This window comes from Glycine max, chromosome 14 (genome assembly GCF_000004515.6).
Source record: "Glycine max cultivar Williams 82 chromosome 14, Glycine_max_v4.0, whole genome shotgun sequence".
In the NCBI taxonomy this organism is placed as follows: domain Eukaryota; kingdom Viridiplantae; phylum Streptophyta; class Magnoliopsida; order Fabales; family Fabaceae; genus Glycine; species Glycine max.
This window is the reverse complement of record NC_038250.2, coordinates 43,805,462-43,822,306: the sequence shown is the minus strand read 5'-3', so window position 1 is coordinate 43,822,306 and position 16,845 is coordinate 43,805,462. Positions and strand designations below refer to the sequence as shown.

The 16,845-nt window shown below is 32.5% G+C and overlaps 2 pseudogenes; one reads left to right on the top strand and one right to left on the bottom strand.

Annotated features, from left to right (window-relative positions):
* Positions 1-590: 590 nt before the first annotated feature.
* On the top strand, positions 591-2,816 carry LOC102668275 (receptor-like protein 9DC3; annotated as a pseudogene).
* An 11,095-nt stretch (positions 2,817-13,911) lies between these two features.
* On the bottom strand, positions 13,912-14,508 carry LOC102668137 (uncharacterized; annotated as a pseudogene).
* Between the last annotated feature and the right edge of the window lie 2,337 nt (positions 14,509-16,845).

The window sequence follows — 16,845 nt, the reverse complement described above, 5'->3', positions numbered from 1 at the left end:
TTGGTTTTCTCATTGATCTAAAATATAACCCAAACAAACCAAAAACAAAAAAAAACAAAAATAGGTTCATTAAAACACGTTTCAAAACTAGAAATAGATTACCAAACACATTGAGCACGAGTGCAACTCTGAGACTCCAAAAGCAAAAGCCACATTTTGAACATCGCATATAAAAACCTTGGAAAAACCCGAAGGATGATTCAAATTACACAAAATGAAAGCTGAACAAAAGGAAAAAGAAGAGTGGGAGGGGAATTGAAAAAAATTGGTGCACCTTTTCAAGCTCATCTTGGATCTCCTGCAACTTTTCAATAGAGAGGACGAGTTCTCCGTCGACTTCATCAAGTTTTTTCGCCCTTCTTGGCATTGCCCTGAAGAAGGGTCATTTGCAACAGAGAGAGAGAAAGAGAGTGGGGATTGAATTGGTTCGAGTTGATCATTATTGGAGCGCAAGAAGAAGGGCTAGCCAGGCACTGAATGCAGAGCCTCTGCTTTTGATCCTTCGTGAGATTGGGGCTTAGGGTTTTGGCCAGTTGGAGAGACGATTCTTGAAGAATGTGAGCAGCCGCAAGTGAGATGCATTTTCAAAGATGGTTCTTGACGAACCGATGTAGTAAGGTATTTTCAAAGATGATTTTGAGAAAATCATCTTTGAAAAGTTACAGTTATTTACAAAAATTTTGTTACAACTATCATATTGCCAGGTCTACTCTCTTCAAACTCATTCATCTTCAAAAACTCAACCTTACCTTCAATGACTTTTTCCTTTCTCCAATGCCTTCCGGGTTTGATGATCTTGTGTCTCTACCTCATCTAAATCTATGTGCCATGGAATTTTTTGGTCTCATTCCTTCCAAAATATCTCACCTCTCAAAATTAGTCTAGCTTGATCTTATCGTCAGATTGAATGAGAATTGAAGCAGCAACCCTGGAAAATGTCATTTTAAATGCAACTGATATAAGGGAGCTCACTCTTGATTTCCTAGATATGTCTTCCATTGAACTGAGCTCTCTTTCTTTGTTAGTTTAATTTCTCATCCTCTTTGGTCTCTCTTAGTCTTCGAGATACAATATTGCAAGGGAAGTTAGCAAGTAACATACTTTGTTCACCCAATCTTCAAAAGCTTGATCTGTCTCATAATTATTATCTTGAAGGTGAACTTCTAGAGTTCAATTGGAGGAAATCTTGTAGATACATGGATCTATCTTTCACTGGTTTTTTAGGAAAACTTCTCAATTCCATTAACCATTTGAAGTCTCCTAACTATTTGGATTTTCATTCATCTGACTTCAAAGGACCTATTCCTCTGTTTTTATCTAATCTCACACAAGTATAACACTTGGACCTTTGTTGGAACAATTTCAGCAATGAGATTCCATCATCACTTTCAAATCCTCAACATCTCACTTTCATTGTTTTTTCTCATAATAGCTTCACTGGAGCCATTGCTCAATATTTTGCGAACATCACCCAAGTAAATCATTAGGGCCTCGATTTGAATAACTTAGGTTATGAGATTCCATCATTTCTTTTCAACCTTCAGCATCTAACTTAGATCTTTCATATAATAATTTTGGTGGTGAGATCACCGATTTGTTTGACAAGCTTAGCAAATTAGAAAGTTTTGATCTTTCAAGAAACAACCTAGTGGGCCAATTGCCATCATCATTGTCTGGGCTAACTCAGCTTAGTTACTTAATTTGTTCATACAATTAGTTGGCCCAATGCCAGACAAAATTAGTGGACTTTCTAATTTAATATATCTGTATTTTTCTGGTAACTCCCTAAACGGAACAATTCCCTAATGTTTTTTTTTTCATTTTTGTCATACTTATCTCTTGGTGGGAATCGGCTTACAGGGCCAATTGGTGAATTTTCTTCTATTTCCTTGCATTATTGCATGTGATCTCTCTTATAACAAGCTACAAGGTAATATCCCTAACCCAATGTTTCATCTACAAAATCTCATTGAGTTGAGACTATCATGAAACAACTTGTGTGGCCTTGTAGATTTTCACAAATTTTTTAATATACAATTTATAAAAAATCTTGATTTCTCTAACAATAAATTTCTTTCCTTCACTTTTAACAATGGGGAAGAAAAATTCCTTAGTGGGCTAAAAACTTGAATTTTTAGATCTATCAAGGAACCAAATTCATGGCAGGATTCCAAAATAGTTTATTAATGTGGGGGAAAGATTCTTCCAATTACAATGATTCTGTAGTAATCACGATAAAAGGAAAGACTTATAAACTGGAGAGGATCTTAATTACTTTCACAAATATTGATTTGTCAAATAATAGATTTTGAGGAGTGATTCCAGCAATCATTGGAGAGTTAAAGTCACTCAAAGGGCTTAACCTTTCCCACAATAGAATCATTGGTGTTATTCCATAAAACTTTAGTGGTTTGGAAAATCTAGAATGGTTAGACCTCTCTTCAAACATGCTCATGGGTGAGATTTCGAAGGCATCCACCAATCTTCATTTCCTCTCTTCATTAAACCTTTCACAAAACCAGCTGGTGGGGATGATACCAATAGGTAAAGATATCGACACATTCTAGAATGATTCCTATGAAGGCAATCAAGGGCTATGTGGGTTGCCTTTGTCAAAATCTTGCCACAATGATGAAAAATTGCCAACAGATTCAGCAACATTTCAGCACGATGAAGAATTCAGGTTTGATTGGAAACCTGTAGCTACATGATATGCATGTGGAGGGCTATTTGGAATACTATTGGGTTATATTGTCTTCTTCTTTCAAAAACCAGAATGGTCAATTAGTTTTGTTGAAGGCATAATCAAAGAGTGAGAAAGAAGAGCAACAAATCTAACACTACTAAAAATGTTGCATTCTATGAGGGGAAAACGATGAGAATCTTAAAACTGGCCAATTACATGGACCTATGACCAGGAGTAAGACCAAACAGTCAGGGGATACCCTCCAATAAATGATATTAGACATACTTAACAAGGCCCAAGTGAAGAAGGATGAAGGCCCAGAGGTAAAGGCACTACCAAGAATATTAATTGTTGCTGAAGACCCAGACTAATTTGAAGGCCCATGCCAAATATTGTTTTTTTTATAATTTTTCTCGTTGTAATTTTGGCCCAAACTGTGTTTGAAGGCCCATGTCTATTTCTATCTTTTCGTTTAGATACACTATATGTATGGATTTTGTTTTCAATAGAATTACTTTTGGCATTTGATAAATTTTTTTTGAGAAGTTCTCTCTAGGTTACTTGTTGAACCAATCTCGAACTTATCAAGGTAATCCTTGTGGCGTCTACCCTGACTTATCTTTCTTCTCTAGAAGTGGCGTCATCCAAAAATCTATAGCCTGTATTAAGCGATCCACTTCTAGTCAGGATCACATCATCTGGAATCAGAGCTTCGACTCTTGATATAGGTTTTATCCTATCCAATTCTTTTTTCTTTGTAATTTGTCTCAGGTTCGTGTTTTGTTCTTATTTTGTTATTTGCATTCTTGTTTGCGTCTTGTTGTGTTCTTGTTTGTGTTCTTGTTGCATTCTTGTCCTTGTTCTTATTCCTATTCTTGTTTCTTTTAGATTCTGTGTCAAAAAAAATTGTTTGAATTCTGTTACAAATTTGTTTTGGGGCCAGTTTGGCTTATTGGAGGAATTTAGGGGTTTAGTAGCTCTTGATTCTATTTTCCTATTTACCTATTGAATGAATTTTCTAAATCATCCTAGATGAATTTGAAAAGAAAGAATTATAAAAAAAAGGTTGCAGAAAGTTAAAAAAAGAGAAAAAAAGTAGGTGTTTGATCTTTGAACACGGATTTGAGGCTATTAGAGGCATTTTTTTTGCCAAAATAGCATACCAAATGTCATTCTCCTCTGAATTCTGAGCATTTTGACATATAGTGGGCCTCAAACAAAAACCATCGCAAAAGTTATGATCATTTAAAGTTTACATGTCATCTTCGTTCATTTAGTTCTCTTCTTCTATGTAATTAAGTAGTTTCTTTGTTTCTTCTATTTGTTATCAAAATATGTTATCAAATTTGTTATCATATCAAATTTGTTATCAAATCTGCTAACATATCTGTTATCCAATATATTATCCAAATCTGTTATCATATCAAATCTATTATTATATTTGTTATCAAATCTGTTAACATATCTGTTATCTAATTTGTTATCCAATCTGTTATCTAATCTGTTATCCAATTTGTTATCCAATCAATTATCCAAATATGTTATCCAATCTATTATCCAAATCTGTTTTCCAATCTGTTATCCAAATCTATTACTGACTATGTGATAATTAAACTATTTTTCCTGTTATATTACCTTGTGCATCTAATTTGATTTATCGAGGAACTTTAGAGGGAGTGAGTGATAAAAGGCAAGAGTGAAAAACATCACACAAAAGCCTATATTAAGAGCATCAAACATGAGTGTACTACCATCAAAGAAAGAAACACATGAGTAGAGTGTGGTGAGGTCTTGAAACCTTTTTTTTTTTAAATTACTGCAGAAGATTTTCTTCTTTGTTTATTATGGCAGGAGCTAGTGATGGTGGTGGTGATTATCATCACCCAGAAGGAACTCACCTAACAATTTCAACTAGAACCGGACCAACAGATCCAAGAAAGAGGTTGGCAACTCATCTAGTCCCCATGGAAAGTCAACAGTTTCCAGTGTTGAAACCAAGCATAATTCTACCTCATTATCCAACACCAGTACCAGAAACACAAAATGCTTCAAATACTTAGGCATAAGACATATTGCTTCTATCTGTCCAAGAAGGAGGACCATGATCATAAAGGCAGATGGAAAAATCACTAGTGAATCAGAAGTGGAAGAAGAGCTTGAGGAGGAAGTCATGCAGGGTGATATGCTAATAGTGAGAACGTTATTGGGAAGTCAGATGCAGCCATTGGATGACACCTAAAGAGAAAATATTTTCCACACCAGATGTATAATTAATGGTAAGCTTTGCTCTTTAATTGTTGATAGAGGAAGTTGTACCAATGTTGCAAGTTCTAGGTTAGTGTCCAAATTGAATTTGGATACTAAGCCCCATCCTAGGCGATACAGACTTCAGTGGCTTAGTGAAGGTGAAGAGGTAAAAGTGACTCAGCAGATTGAGGTGTTTCACCTTGGAAGATACAATGATAGAGTGTTGTGTGATGTGATTCCAATGGAGGCAACTCATATACTGCTGGGAAGACTATGGCAATATGACACCAAAGCAGTGCATGATGGCTTCACCAACAAGATTTCTTTCCAGCACCATGACCAGAAAATTATTCTTAAACCTTTGTCCCCTAGAGAAATGTGTGATGACCAAATCAGAATGGGAAAAAAGAGAGAACAAGAGAAAGAAAAGAGTGAGGCACCAAAGAGGAATAGGAAAAAGAAGAGTGATACACATGAGATAAAATTTAATTGTTTAGCAAAGGCAAGTGAAGTGAGGATTGTGTTACATGCTCGTTAGCCACTCTATCTACTGCAAAGCAAAGACAGTAAAATTTCTATTGATAATTCTAATGAGTTAACTATTTATGTTTCTCCTAGTGTTGAACCCCTATTGCAGGAATTTAAAGATATCTTTCCCAAGGAGATTCCTCATGGACTGCCACCTTCAAGAGGCTTAGAACATCAAATTGACCTCCTTCGAGGAGCTTTATTGCCTAACAGGCCAACTTACAAAAGCAATTCCCAAGAGATTGATGTTCTTGATTTAGTTTTCAAGAAAGTGGTGTGTCTCCACGGACTACCAAGAAGCATCATTTTAGACCGAGACACCAAGTTCCTTAGTCACTTTGGAGAACACTATGAGGTAAGGTTGGAACGAAGCTTTTCTTTTCCACCACATGTCATCCTCAAACTAATGTCCAAACTGAGGTAGTAAACCAAACTTTGTCTTCTCTTCTTAGAGCTGTAATTAAAAAGAATATAAAGAGTTGGGAAGAATGTCTGTCTCATGTTGAATTTGCATACAATAGGGTTGTACATAGCACTACAAAACACTCTCCATTCGAAGTAGTGTATGGTTTTAACTCCTTCACTACTTTTGATTTGCTACCATTGCCTAACACTTCTGATTTTAAGCATAAGGATGCACTGGCTAAAGTTGAGTATGTGACAAGATTGCATGAGTAGGTGAAGGCTCAAATTGCAAAGAAGAATGAAAGATATGCCAAGCAAGCTAACAAGAATAGGAAGGAAGTGGTACTTGAACCAGGTGATTGGGTTTGGGTACACATGAGGAAAGAGAGGTTCCTTAAACAAAGGAAGTCCAAACTTCAACCTAGAAGAGACGGACCTTTCTATGTACTAGAGAGGATCAATGACAATACTTACAAGATCAATATTCCAGGTGAGTATGGAGTAATTTCTTCATTTAATGTTATTAACTTGACTCCATTTGTGGCAAGTGATGATTTTGAACATTTAAGGAAAAATGCTTTCCAAGAAGAAGGAAATGATGAGAATCCTAAAACTGCCCAAATACAAGGACATATGACCAGGAGTATGACCAAACAGTCAGGGGATACCTCCCAACAAATGGTAGCAGACATACTCAACAAGGCCTAAGTGGAGAAAGATGAAGGCTTAAAGACAGAGGCACTACCAAGAATATTAATTGTTGCTGAAGGCCCATGCCAAATATGGTCTTTTTTATTTATAATTTTTCTTGTTGCAATTTTGGCCAAAACAGTTTTGTAGGCCCATGTCTATTTCTATCTTTTCATTCAGATACACTATATGTATGGATTTCATTTTCAATAGAAGCACTTTAGGCATTTGATAAAAATTTTGTGAGAACTTCTCTCTGGGTTCCTCGCTGAACCAATTTCGGACTTATCAAGGTAATCCTTGTGGCGTCTATCCTGACTTATCTTCCCTCTCCGAAAGTGGTGTTATCCAAAACTTTGTAGCCTATATCAAGCGATCCGCTTCTAGTCAGGATCACATCATCTAGTATCACAACTTCGGCTCTTGATACAGGTTTTATCCTATCCAATTCTTTTTTCTTTGTAATTTGTCTCAGATTCGTATTTTTTTCTTGTTCTGTTATTTGTGTTCTTGTTTGTGTCCTTGTTTTTGTTCTTGTCCTTGTTCTTGTTCTTGTTTCTTTTAGATTTTGTTATTTGCAACGAGCCAACGATCTGAAGAAGGTGGGTCACTCTTCTTTAGATTTGATCGAAGAAAGAAATGGAGGAAGCAATGGAACTATCACGTGAGAAGGACTCAAACGAGAGGATGGCGGGCATGGAGCACCTCCACCAACTTCTAGAAGCTACCAGAAAGAGCCTATCCTCTTCTGAAACATCCAGATGACCTTTAGCCTCTATTGAAGCTGAAAATGGCGACGAGGAATGCCGAGAAGCTAATAAATGTTAGAACCTTGTTTATGATTTTTTTTTCTTCGATTTTGATTTTTTTTTTCTGCTCTATTTTTTCTGGTTGCTTTCTCTATTTTTGAAATGAGATTGGAGTTCTGACTTTGTGGTTTTTGAATTTTATTTTTTGGACTGTTTTTTCCAAGTTGTTGCATTGAGCTTGCAAATGGAGGTTTGGTTCCTCTTAGTGAAGCTCTGAAGGTTTGTTTCATAGTTCTATGATTCTTTTTGGTAAAAAAAATTATAATTCACTATTGTTGTGATTTTATTTTACTGAAAAATAAAATAAAATAAACAGTTGAAAAAACAATTTTAGATTGTGTTTTGTGCAATTTTTTTGTTTAAGTGTTGAGTTTGTAACGGACCTGAGTTTTTCTTAAATGATTTTTATGCTTCTAAAGGCATTTTGCATGAACTAGTTGTGTTGCCTCGCGCCAACAAAATGGGAGAATGAAGAGAAAACAGCAACACATTATTAATGTGGCAAGAGCACTCATATTTCAGTCACATTCTGAATCATTTTTGGCCCTGTGTTGTTAAGCATATTGTTCACATAATAAACTATGTCCCATCTCCCATCAAATGGAACAAAACTCCTTTTGAACTTCTACACAAACAACCCCTGATCTTCTAAATCTAAAGGTCTTTGGTTGTTTAGCCTATGCATAAAATCACACGACCCATCCTCACAAATTTGATCCTCATTCACAATTTGGAACAATTATGGGATTTCAAAATGGGACTAAAGGTTTTTTTATTTTAGACTTAGGCACAAAGGAAATATTTTTTTCAAGAAATGTCATATTTCATGAAACGATTTTCTTTTTTTTATCAAGACTACTTCCTCTCATGACAACCAATTGAACCAAATATTTATTTCTAGAAATATCATATTTCATGAAATGATTTTTCCTTTTATCAAGACTACTTCCTGTCATGACAACCAATTTCTTATTAGCCCAACACCTTTCCCTACCACGATTTGTCTCCCTAACCTTGGCTCATTGTCCACTCAACCCACTCCACATAACACATCTCAAATTGAACCAAAAATGAGCCATATTCTTCCTTTCCTTCCTAATACAATGTTGATCAACCAGACCTCAATATCCCACCTTCTCCATCTCCACCAAACAACTCAACACTATTGTCTCTTGTCCAACCTCAACCTCTTTATCAATCAACCAAACCACATAAACCACCCATTAACCTTGCTAACTATCATTGCAATTTCATTGCACAATCATCCCCAAGGTGCTTATATCCTTTACACAATGTTCTCATATATTCTCGCATCTCATCTTTCTGTCACCATTACCTTATGTCCTTGTCATATGAGGTTGAGCCTACTAGTTACCAGGATAGATGCAATAAAAGCTGAGATAGAAGCTTTTGTCATGAATAAAAACCGGGACATTCACCACAAAAAAAACATTTTTTTTGTGGCAGTCTTAATAAACTGCCAGAAATATTATAATTCTTTTTTACAAAAAAGCTAATGACCACCAACTTATATTACACGTATCACTTAATAGTAATAAAGTAATAACTTTAACATTCACCAGTATAATTTTTTAATTCTATTTCAACAGGCTTTACAATATATTATTATTTTTTAAAAAAATTGCAACTCAATATGTAGACCTATCTACGGAAAAACACCAACGCCCAAAATCCAGCTCTCATTTAGGGTTCGAAGTTCATCATGGTGCCAAAACATGGTGGATTCCCGAACTCTAGCTCTCATTTTTTGTTTAGGGTTCTTCTCAGTGTTCTTTTCTATTCTCAATGTGATTTACAAACTCTAATATAGTTTTGTGCCCAAAACGCTCATATTTTCTTTCTTGAAGATCTGGAATCATTGATGCAACATTTATTCTTGCGATCTGGAAGTGTTCAATAGTGTAGACCTATCTACGGAAAAACACCAGCGCCCAAAATCCAGCTCTCATTTAGGGTTTGAAGTTCATCATAGTGCCAAAACATGGTGGATTCCCAAACTCCAGCTCTCATTTTTGGTTTAGGATTTTTCTTAGTGTCCTTTTCTATTCTCAATGTGATTTACAAACTCTAACATAGTTTTCTACCCAAAACGCTCATATTCTCTTTCTTGAAGATCTGGAATCGTTGATGCAATATTTTTTTCTTGCGGATCTGGAAGTGTTCTCCCAACTCTCTCTCTCTTGCAGATCTGGTAGTGTTCCGGAAACTATATTTTGTTTCATCGTGTTCTATTGCATAGTCTCTTATCTCTGTTTTGTTAAGATATGTTTTCTTGCTAGTATCAATAAATAGAGTTTTCTTCCTTTCTTATTCTACATTATGATATTTGGGGTCCTAATCATATGCCTTTTATAATTGAACATTATCGTTTTTACACTATTTATCTTAATTAGTCATTCACATGCTGCTGATATTTTCTCTCATAAATGATTATTGTCAAATGATGTTGTGGTCTTTGTATGGTTATGTGAGAAATTGTACAACAGCAGAAGGAAATTTATGAGGATTATGGAATTTGAATTTTATACTATACTTATCAATTAGATTAGATACGGTGTAAATAGATAACACACATGCTAACATTTACACAAATAAAATACACATTTTTATTGTAGGAATAATAGAGCAAGAGACTTAGAATTCATTTTTTATTCTTTTTTTAAATACACATTGTTTTATATAATTAAATATGTCGATTTCCTGACTATTCTATTTTGAAAAACTTGTATGTTCTAACTTTTAAATACTAATCATATAAATTGCTTTAATTGTGACATACCTGAAATGCTTGAGTGAATAAATAAATAAACCTCATTCAACTTTTCCATGCTTACAGAATATGAAATACCTAAAATATTTGTGAGTGAATTGCTTTAATTCTTGGTATTTTTATTCTAGTTTTTCTCATTGGGAATCAGTGCCTCACTATAGGTAGTGATTTGAGGAGTACAAAATCTAAATGATGAGATATTGATGAGAATTCACATATTTGATTTTATAACATGAAACATACCTTTTTTTAATCTTTTAATGTATATGAAATAATAAAAAAACCCTCCACCACTTAGTTTTATAAAACATGTGACCCTCCTCCTCCCCCTCTCCAAATTCCCTTATTTTATTTAATGTCATTTAATTTTTTTTTAATGTAAAAACTCGTGCTATGTTGTGTTTTTCTTCCTATTCACTATGTATTTTATGCTTTCATCAAGTCTTGGTGACTCATGCCCTTATTTTATTTTATTTTCTCATATTCACAAATAAGGGAGTAACTGACTTCCTAGGATTTGTCAACTTATCCAGGAATTTGATTATCTTTTAGTAGGCATCCAGTTCGTTTAATGGAGAGTATTTTTTTGTGACTCTAGTATAATGTAACTATAGGGATAAGAGTAGTAATATATATAAAGATAATTTCTTTATTTTGAAATTTAAATGATCTTCTCTTATCGATATGGTAATGATGTAATTATGCTGATTTGAGACACTTTGATGATTAGTAATTATGACCAACATCACTATTAGTTGATATTTTGGACAATATGTCAAGAGTCTATGTTGTGATTTGTGGTTTTGATATCTAATTATTGGATCGGAAGATATATTTGTATAGATTTGTTTAGATGTATGATATGTTTTTTTACATGTTATTCAATATGGGGTTTGACCTATTTTTAGAGGAAATTTTGTTGAATTTTTTGTAACCTCTTTTGGATGATGTTTTAGTTGTGATTTTTAGTGAGGATTCTTAGGTTAGCTAGACTAAGGAAATTATAGTGTGTGCGCCGATCATGGTTCAAGGGTGGGTCATGACATAATAGGATATTAAGGAGTTGCAATATCAATGACACATTTCCTTAGTATCTTGTAAACCTATTACCTTTGCAAATTTTGTAAGTGCTAATTCTCTCTTTTTTCAATGATATACTATGTTGTTGCTGATTTGTCAAATTTTCTTGTATAAATTTTATGTTATTTTAAGATCATATATATATGGCCCTTGCAATTGAAAAAGTCTAAAACAAGCAATGAATTAAATGAAAAGATGTAGCTCTATAAAAATAGTGGAACAAATATGTGGGTTTCATGAAAAACACATCAACCAAATACTTTTGTTTCTAATTTTCTACATGTTATGATGTGTCATATAATCAGATTGATCAACACTGCTCTGTCCGTTTTATATTGTTAGTAATTAGTAAACATGATTGAGCTCAAGAGAGATGAAATAATTAGAGAAAAATTACAGAACTTAAAAATAAAATTGTATTAAAATGAGAAAGATCATTTTACAAGGATACAATCGAGCTTATAAAGCTAATCAGGGTAACCAACTTCCTAACTAATGTATTAAAATTAACCATGAATACAAGCATGTCGATAATAAATAGAGTAAATAAGAATTCACTTCCTTGATTTTCTGTTTTAGTCACTCTACTTTCTAAAGTACATTTCTGAATGTCATAAATTTTTACACCCAACATCTCTTACTTTGATTCTAACTAGTCCACCTAGGCACTGGTTTGTCCAAGCTTTAAGAGCCTGCACTTCTGAATTCCTAATTACACTCGTGTTATCTCATGTCTTTTGCATATGGAATCTTTTTTTTTCTAATCTATTTTAGGGAATATAGTTTCATAACCTTACTCGTGTTCTTCCACTTCTCTAAATTTGTCCCTAATTAAATAAAAAAATCATCACTTAATCCCTAAAAGCAGTAAAAAATTAAATAAAAATAAAATATCAACCATTAAAGCAGTTCACTCACAAATATTTAAGTATGTCATATTTTCTAGTTGTCGAAAAGGTGAAAAATAGAAACCATACCTTACCACAAGTCATTTGGTTTAAGTATCTTGGGCCACGGTTCCACTCAACAAATGTCTAACTTCCCAATTACAACTCAATATCTTTTTTGTTTTTATTTCTTCTAGCAAACTAACTGATATCCACCAACTACCTACTCTTCGCCGTCTAGAATAGATACTTAAGGTCTTATTACATTGTGTTGTATCTAACTTGCAGAAGACTTGGCCGTAACACCCACCAACAGTTACTTGGGACATCTCCAGTGCAAGTTTCTTATATAGTTTTTTTAATAATTTTTTGTGGTCCTCACAACACTCTTTGTGGTCCCGTCCCTACAATGTCTTACCACTCATAAGAAACTTATACAAAATCTTACTCCAATACAAGAAACTGTAAGAAATCCAAACATTTAAATTATTTATTATAAGAATAATTAATTTCTTTTTTCAGTTTTTATGTCTATTGTGGTGTGTGACTCAAAATCACAAATGACACAAGTGAGAAGACTTTAAAGTAGTGCTGTCATAACTGTTTTCAGTTAATATAATTGAATTGGTTTTGGCACCAAAGCATAGCTAGAGTGTACATATATATTCTTGATCATGTAATGCAGTGGTGGGTTTTGAGAGTGGCTGAAAAACAGAGAAGCTGAAAAATCAAAAATGCCGAAAAATAGAGAGTTCAATAGAGAAAGAGAGCTAGGTGATTGAGAGAGATTTTGTCAAAAGAGAAACGAAGAGAGATCAAAGCTAGCTACAGCTTGTATTGAACTTGTAATTTCATGATCAATGTGATGATGAGGAGTTGCACTTTCCCGTGGATGTAGGCACATTGTCGAACCACGTAAATCTTTGGGTTCTTGCTCTGCTGTATTTGTTTGCTGTGTTTTCTATTTTTTTTTCTTTTTGATCTTGTGCAGGTTTAAGAGTTGCAGAACTTTTACAAAGAACCAACATCTACAAATAATAAATATGAATAAATGAAGAAAATATTAAATATAAATTAAAAATAAAAAAATTACATAACATTGAAAGGAAATGTGTAACAATAAAAAACATTTTTACATAATAATAGATAAATAAATACAATGACATTAAAAAGCATAATGATGAAAAATAAAAAAATATTACATAAAATTAATTGTTATTTTCATTTCCGAAACATTCCCAAATATGCTCAACTAAATTTGCATGAAGTTGACGGTGTTGTTGTTTGTCATGAAGTTGTGCTCTCCTTTGGAGGTATGTTGATCTGATAGTAGGGTGAACACCTAAAGATACTTCGAATGTTGAAGTGCTATTACCTACACTATCATAATCAATATTATTTTGATACATGTCATGTTTGTCCTCAACAATCATGTTATACAATAATGTATTCTTCATTTTACCAGCATCCCAAAAATGTGTCAGACCATGTATAATTGTGAATCAAGATTGGAGCACTCCAAACGCTCATTCTACATCATTTCTTGCCGATTCTTGTCGTTGTGCAAATAATTTTCGTTTTTCTCCTTGTGGCATTGAGATTGTCTTCACAAATGTGGCAAAGTTTGGATAAATAACATTCGCTAAATAGTATCCCATATTATATTGGGTTCTATTCACTATGAATTGCACTGCAAGCGCACGTTCTAACAAAACTTTATCAAATACGTTAGATCCATTTAACATGGTAATATCATTATTTGAATCGACGGTTCCAAAAAAATGCATATCAAATCCATAAGTCTTGTGATGTCACGGCTTCAAGAATGATTGTTGAGTTGCGATAATCACCTCAACAAAATTGATCTTTCCAAGCAACTAGACAATTTTTCCATTCCCAATGCATACAATCAATGGAACCTAACATATTTGGAAATCCACGTGCTACTCCCATTTGTAGTAGTTTTTTGGTGTCTTCGTTATTTGGTCTCCTCAAGTATTTATTCCCAAATATGATTCACATGCCTGATACAAATCGCTCCAAGCATTCCACTGTAGTTGTTTCACCAATTCGAACGTATTCATCCATATTGTCAATAGGTGGTCCATAAGCCAATATACGAATAGCAGTTGTGCACTTCTGCAATGGAGATAAGCCTTTTGAACGTAGTGCATCGACCCTCATTTGAAAGTATTCATCATGGTTGTTGAGCGTGTCTACAATTCGGAGAAATAAATGTCTTCACATACGAAACCTTCTTCGGAACTGAATGTCTGTGTACACATGATTTTCTAAAAAATAGTCATTGAACAATCGATCATGACCTTCTTCACGATTACGATGCACCACTCTTCTTAATTTGGCTACATCCGGTGGTGTTGCCATGCAGTTGTCATTGACTCTCAAGTATCAACCTAATGATTTTTTCATTGGTGTTGTCTTCCAATTCCCCATCTATCATTTAATCTAAAACATAATCTAAATCGATGTTTGGATCCATTATATGGTAACCAAAGTGTTAGAAATAAGAGAGAAATATTGTGTATGTTGTATGAGAATATGTTAGATGATGAAACATTGGACATTTATATAACTTTATTTACAACGGCTAGTTTTCAATGGCTACTTTCATAATAACTAGTTTTGCAACGGCCAATCTTATAACGCAAAACAACTAGTTTTACAATATAAAATTCTGAATTTATGACACAACAAATACTTATTACACTGCTAAAATTAAATATCAAACACAACATTAGCATAAAAATTAAAAATTTAATATTCTAATTTTTTTCGTATATGGCCACACTACTTTTTGTGGTCTTTACCTTGCTGTTTGAACATGTTGATGTATCCTTCATAGAGATTTTATACTCCATATATCGTGTGACTTCAAGATCTTGTTTGGTGTTATGACATTGGGGGAAAGGGAATTTGTTAAGATCTTGTGATGTGTTCTTTTATATTCTAATCAAACAAGAAATACAATAATTTTATTTTCTGAATTTATTATAACTTGTTTTAAAAGAATATTTTTTTTAAGATATTAGTTTAGATTATAAAACACCACTTGATAAAACATAACATTTTTTAGTTGAGTTGTTAAAGTAAATTCCTTTATACAAATTAAATAATATTATTTCATAAATCATAAGTTAATTTACTAACAAAATATTTTAATATTTGTTTTAAAATTTTAATTTTTTAAAATATAAGTATTCAAAATAAAACAAATATTAAAAATATTAAATATCATTATGTTAGTTTTTTATTTTATTGACAAAAAAATCAAATTCAATAACATTATTAAGAAATTATATAAAATTTAAATATATAAAATATATTAAATAAAAAAATATTAAAAATATATAATGTACTAAATGAAATCATATAAAGAATTTATACATCATATTAAATAAAACTAATAACAAGTAAATTTAAAAATATATAATTAATAAATAACTAAATAAAATTATTTATGATTTCTTTTTAGAAAATTGAAAACAAAACAATAATCATAAAACAATAAATAAAAAAAAAATATGACTTTAAAGTAAAAAAAAAAAAACTTAAAATTTTAGGATCGTAAGTTAAAAAAAAAAAAACTAATACGACGAAATAAAATAAAAAAAATTAAACTAAAATCATAAAATTTATAACTTCAATTAAGAGAAAAGTAATTAATAAATTGTAACCGATGTTATATGATTTTTTTTATTGTAAGGTAGTAACACATGTCATAACTTAATCTTTATAATAATTTAAAATTGACCCCAAATTTTTATGCCTTTTAGTAAATTAAAAGTCCCAATTAATTGTTTCAAGTTTCAACAGTTCAACAACCCTGATTCTGTCGTAGCATTAGATCTGTAGCTCTGCGTTCTCATGATTAAAAATTCCTTCAACAAAACCAATTGACCAACCTGGTTTCCGAACGAAGTGTACAATAGACCCCAGCATTAAATACGTCCTCACATACGTATCCTACAGCAATTTATGGCTTCAAAAGATACACAATTTTGTACAAACATTAATTGAGTGTTCTATATATATTATAGTATATATAAATCTGGTCAATCCCAGTCCAATGATACAAGATTGAGAAATCTAAAATTTTTTATTTGTGAAAAAGGAACTATATGAGTAGGAAAAAAGAGGAAGATAGAAAAAAAAACTAATAAATATAACAGATGATAGTAATAAAAAAGCGAAAAATGAGATGAAAGAAAAGTAAGAATAAGGGTGCTCAAATTAACTGGTTTCATATTTCCAGATTCTATATTCAGTTTAGCATCCAAAAAAATGTATAGCTTCAAGAATAGAATATCTGTTGTGCCAATATTTACTCTATTACAAAAGTGGACATTTGTTTTTGTTTTGTTTTTGCTTTACCGCTTGAAGGGAAGAGTTGGATTCATACTCTATATCCATGAAAACATGCATATATATTTGGTTCTCAACTTCTCAATTCTTTTTGATGTCAAATTGCCTATCTACCATATATAATTTTCACCAAGCCAAATCAAACGTACGTAGAATCCATGGATAAAATTGTTTTCCACTAAAATTTATGACTTAAAATGATAACTCCAACTTAAGTAAAATTATTTGTATTTTTTCTTTCGATATGAAATATCTTTAAAATAGAAAGAAAAATAGCATAAAATCAATTTTAAAAACTACTTTTTTAATCTTCAAAATCAATATTTTCATAACTGATTT